We start from the raw sequence: 6000 nt of genomic DNA on the forward strand, positions 1-6000 counted from the left end.
GCATTCTGTGGGCACACACTGAGGTCTTATTTTGACTTTAACTTTGGCCCTGGTCCTGAGTGTCACTCCACATATTATAATAGGTCCTGTCTGGGATGGCATTAAACCATAGGAAAAAATGCCATTTGCTAGAGTCTAAATTGAGAGAATACCCCATGTGGTGTTACTTGGAGGCCAGAATTTTCTAAGAAAACAATATGTGATCTGGGCTTTTCATGGGCAAAGATTCAAGATGTTGGTAGCAAAAACATTTTTCCACCCATGACCTCGAATCAAGAAAATATGTACCTATTAAACGTTCATGCTGCATTCTTTTGGGAGACGGAATATATTAAGTAGGTGAAAATGACTCACAGAACTTTGTGTGCACCCTTAGTTAAAATGGAAGAGGAAAAACACGAGCAGTTATGAAAACTCCAGCAGGACTTCTTAGAGTCCTTGTTGGTGCCAGGAAGAGTGGAGAATGCCTGCAGCTTGGTGCCAGGTCTCACTGTGGCATTAAGAGGCACAATAGCATCTCCTGCCAGCTTATGTACAAATTGTTTTTTGGGGGGAGGAGGGTGTTCAAAATGAAGCTTAATTTTATTGAGATGTGGTTGAAATGTAACATCGTGTAAGTTTAAGGTGTTCAATGTGTTGATTTGATAGACTTGCATATTGCAATATAATTACTACCATAGTGTTAGCTAACACCTTCATCACATCACATAATTATAATTTCCTTTTGGTGTTGAGAACATTTAAAATCTAGTTTCTTAGCAAGTTTTAAGTATATAATATAGTTTTGTTAACTGTAATCACTATGCTTTGCACTGTATCCTCAGAACTTATTCATCTTCTTACTGCACGTTTGTACCCTTTCACCAACATCTTCCTGCATTCCACAGCCCCCAGCCCCTGGTAACCACAATTCTACTCTCTACGTCTACACGTTCATCATTTATAGAGTCCACATTGTACATATTTATCATTCTCCGTCTGAATTATCTCTGAATCGACACCATCCCTGGGAGACCATAAACACAAACAGAAGAGGATTTACACAACTATTCACAATTACCTAAAAAACTAGTAGATGCTAAATATTTATTAAAATAAAGGAAATTCTTCTTTTTTGATCACAGCTTTATCATCACTTCCTAACACACAGTCTGGAAGATTTTTGACATCAAATACATATTTTTTGAATGATTAGATTATGGATCTTTTTTTTTTAATGTGGACAGAACTGATGTGGTAACTCTGACTCAATCTGTCAATTCAAGCTTTGTTATCATCTTGATCACCAAGTTTGTGGCACAAGACTAGGCTATTGGTATTTAAAGAATTAGTAGAATAATTATTTTACTCCTTCATAAAAGTCAGGAAAATGTATAGCATTGTAGTAATTTCTCTACTCTTATATAATTTATTTCTTATCGCTAGGCATGATGATGTGTTTCCACTTCACCGTCCCAGTCAAAATGGATATTTATATGTTAACCAATTTTTATGGGATTTCAATTTCACTTTTCCAGTACTTAGAATTTTTAGCAACCATTACCCTTAAGGTTACTGTAAGTGTAATTATTCCTTCTTTGTTCGTGAAACTTCCCTCCAGCATGCTAACACCAGTTCTGTAAAACTTTATGCTGGTGATCTCACCAGAAAATGCCAGCAGAAGATTTTCAGACCAAATTTATGTGTGTATATGTAATAACAATGTGCTTTCTGAGATGCCATTAATTATAAGAAGTTTTCCTTTTTCTCTCTCTAGGGTGGAAAATCTAAGAAAATGTGTGTATTAAGATTGATGAAACTCAAAAGTGAAGTTTGAAATGGTTATAAAATTAGCACTAATTACTGAACTGATTCTTGGTGGAGTTATAGTTAGCTTGGATCCAGCAAACTGAGACTCTCTATTGAGAAGAAAAGAATGGGTGCAAAGGAGGTGAGAAGAAGAAATGCATATCATGGTGAATTATTAATAGGATGGTGGCTTGTGAAGGAGCAGTCTAAGCCAGGAGGAAGGACTTTCATCCTATAGTGATGACTACTTGATGGAGCATCTTCACATTCAAATCCCATTCATATTTGCAGATAGTAGGGAGTTATAGAGAAGGTAATAAGACTAGAGGCAAGGGATGCAAGAGATTGAAATAGCCTTATTTTTTCTGAACTTCAATAAAAGAGCAATCTTCTCTCACTCTGTGTCTACTACATGTGGGGGGCTCACAGGGGATTAACATAGATGAATTCTCTGAGATTTCAGTCTAATGGGTATTCAGAAAACTTAACAGAAATATAAACTCTGGGTGGAAAGCTGTGCTTGTGAAGTCAGAGGACAGGAATCTGACCTGGAATGGGAGGCATAAGGAAGTTCTCTTGGAGGAGCATACCTGAGATTGTGCTAAAGTATGAGGAGCAGTGAGTGAGGTAAACTGAGGAGGGGAGAGACGAGGAAAAAAATATGTGCTAGGCATGTGAAGAGGCCAATGCATTTGAAGGCACACTGAGAACAGTAATTTGTGAGGACGTCAGGAATATGAAGGGCATAGTTTGGAGGGACTGGGCAGGTGAGAGAGGGAATGTCAGGAAGTGATGGAGGGGCAGCCCACAGAAGAATGCCTGTGATGGTATGGAATTTTGAATGTCTGGTTCCTTGAAAGGTTACAACCCGCCCCGCGCCCCGGCCCCCGCACATGAGGTCTGCCTATGAGGAAGACAGTCAGAATAAGTGAGGATGGTCCCTGCCCACTAAGGAGGTCCCTGGAATTACCAGGAGGGTTTCTGGGCCTGGGGAGGAGCAAGGGTAGATCGGGCAGAGAGGGCTCCCAGGTATGTGGAAGGGCAGGGACCTTGAGTGCTCCTCTTTGCCTCCCTAGCTCCAGCCCTCATGCCCTGCAACCTCATCGGAGTGCAGACTTCCTTCCTCTCAGTCATTTTTGCACTTGTAGGTGGGATGGATGCATTGATCATAAAACTCACAAGGCTAGCTAACATCGCCATCTGGTGTCCATAAGTGGCAGGCCAAGAGCAGCTTTAACAAGAAACTGTGGATAAGCCTCATCCACAGCTATGCACAGAAGGGACCCTGCTGGAGCTAGACAGGTCAGGTGGGAAGTGGGCGCGGAGGTGCTGGGATCTGGTGGTGGGCAGGCCTTTTACAGGCCTTCCTTCACTGGTGCATGTATCCGTCTGTGTATCTGCTATCTTAGAGGCTCTCTGATTTCCCAACACGAACCTCCTGATTTTCTCCATTGTCTCACAGTGGAATGCTTTCCTGCTGCATTCTCTTCATCAGTTGTTTCACAGGATGATGTCGCAAGAGTAAACCAAGTCTAATATTGGTGGATTATTAGTACTTTAAGTATGAAGGATAAACTAAATAGCATTTACTTCACCATACATGACGCATGGACCAACTCCTCATTCCCACTTTTTGTAATTTTTCATTACTCTTACTCTAGTGAGCCACCACTCACCCGCTCCCTACTCCCTCATTCTCCCTTTAAAACATCCAGTCACCTCTGAGAAAATCCAAGTTGAATTGAGCTCACAATGGACCTTTCCCTATTGCACAAGTTCATTTTGATTATAAACTTCCTGACCCCTTTAATTTGTGTCTGGCTTTTTTTATCATTGACAGGTATCTGGCCTCATGGCATGCATTTGCATCAGAACCATGACTGTACACTTGCACCTGATAGCCGTACCTCTCAACTGCATAGACACCTTTGTCTTAGCTCCTGTCTTTAGCTTGTTTTGGTATTTGGTGGTGAGTCCAATTCCTTATCCAATGCTCTGGACAGATGTCCACTGAAGCATGCTGAGGACAGATTTTGATTTTTATAATTCTGAGTACACTCTCTGAAGCTAGGTTAGAGTCCCAGACTTCTCATGCATGGCATCTGCTGAAATGGAAGTTCTTCCTGACTCTTTAGTTTGAGTAGGGTTCATTTCCTGACTCCTGAGCTGGAATTTTTTTAATCTCTATAAGATTAAATATTAGAGCAAAGACAATCATAAAAGTTTCCTCCATAAATATTGGTTAAAATATCTGCCCTCATATTGAACAGATAATGTTTAACTTTTGCCATGAAGGCAATTCCATAAAAGTATATAATGGAGCAGGAAAAAAAAGAACAATCTCTTATATAATCTAGTCTGTTATGTATTACGCATAGCTAAAATTTTTGAAATGAAAACCGAGAGATCTCTGTTTCCATCTATATGTATGTGTGTGTGTATAATATGTGTATACAATATATAATATTATATTCGATATAATATTTATATATTGTATGATATATAATTCTCCTATCACATGGTTACTTAATTTTTAAAAACTATTTTATTGTGGTCATATTGGTTTAAAACATTTTATAATTTCAGATGTGCATTATTAGATATCAGTTTCTGTGTAGACTGGGTTGTTCTCACCATGAATAGTCTAGATTTTATCTTATACCATATGTATGTGCCCCTTTACCCTTTTCACCCACCCCTCACCCCCTTCCACTAATCTGTTCTCTTTATCCATGAGTTTGTTTATCTTCCACAGATGAGTGAAATCATGCAGTGTTGGGATTTGTCTGTTTGGTTTATTTTGTTTAATATTATATCCTCAAGGTCCATTCATGTTATTGCAAATGGGACAATTTTGTCTTTATTTATGGTTGAGTGGTAGTAGTCCGTTGTGCATACATATACCACATCTTCTTTATCCGCTCATCAATTGATGGGCATTTGTGTTGCTTCCACATCTTGGCTATTGTGAACAGTGCTGCAACAAACACAGGGGTGCATAAATCTCTTTGAATTGTGGATTTCATGTTGTTTGGATAAATACCCCGGAGTGAGATATCTGGATGGTATGGTATTTCCATTTTTAATTTTTTTAGAGATCTCCATACTGTTTTCCATAGTGGCTGTAGCAGTTTGCATTCCTGTCAGCAGAATATGAGGGTTCCCTTTTCTCCACATCCTCTCCAAGATTTGTTATTTTTGTCTTGGTAATTATAGCCATTCTTTCAGGTGTAAGGTGATATCTCATAGTAGGTTTGATTTGCAATTCCCTAACAATAAGTGATGTTGAATATTTTTTCATGTGCCTGTTGGCCAAAGGTTTATCTTCTTTGTAAAAATGTCTGTTCATATGCAATTGTCTTATGAAAATGTCTGTTCATATTCAATCTGATTGTTTGTTCTTGTTGAGTTATACGAGTTCTTTATATATTTTTAGACTTTATATTTTTATATATTTTACAGATTAGCCACTTGTCAGATAAATGATTTGCAAATATTTTCTCCCAGTTAGTGGGTTGTCTTTTAGTTTTCTTCATAGTTCCTTTTGCATTGGAGAAGCTTTTTAGTCTGATGTAATCCCATATGTTTATTTTTTCTTCTGTTTTCCTTGCCTGAAAAGACATGGTATTCAAAAAGATACTGCTAAGACCGATATCAAAGAGTGTTTGCCTGTATTTTCTTGTAGGAGTTTTATGGTTTCAGGTCTAAAATTCAAGTCTTTAATCCATTTTGAGTTAATTTTTTGTGTATGGTGTAAGACAATAGTCTACTTTCACTCTTTTGCGTGTGACTGTCCAGTTTCCCCAGCACCATTTATTGAAGAAACTTTCCTTTCTCCAATGTATGTTCTTGGCTCCCATGTCGAAAATTAACTGTACATAGATATGTGGTCTTATTTCTGGGATTTCCATTCTGTTTTATTGATCTGTGTGTCTGTTTTTGTGCCAGTACCATGCTGTTTTGATTACTATAGCTTTGTATTGTATTTTGAAATCAGGGATTGTGATGCATCCAGCTTTGTTCTTTTTTCCTCAGGATTGTTTCAGCTATTCATGGTCTTTTGTTGTTCCATATAAATTTTGGGATTCTGTGTTCTATTTCTGGGAAGAATGTCATTTGGATTCCAATTGGGATCGCATTGAATCTGTAGCTTGCTTTACGCAATATGGGCATTTTAACTATGTTTATTCTTCCAATCCCTAAGCATGGAAT

General features: G+C 38.3%; 1 long non-coding RNA gene across 1 annotated transcript in view; it reads left to right on the plus strand.

The window, feature by feature from the left end:
• LOC111775558 (uncharacterized) overlaps window positions 1–2185 on the plus strand; it is a 31586-nt gene extending 29401 nt beyond the window's left edge. The window contains exon 5 of the long non-coding RNA XR_002811260.2: window positions 1757–2185. This is a non-coding gene — a long non-coding RNA (uncharacterized lncRNA). The remainder of the gene's footprint in view (window positions 1–1756) is intronic.
• The last annotated feature ends 3815 nt before the right edge of the window (window positions 2186–6000 follow it).

Source organism: Equus caballus, chromosome 1, assembly GCF_041296265.1.
Source record: "Equus caballus isolate H_3958 breed thoroughbred chromosome 1, TB-T2T, whole genome shotgun sequence".
Taxonomy (NCBI): Eukaryota; Metazoa; Chordata; class Mammalia; order Perissodactyla; family Equidae; genus Equus; species Equus caballus.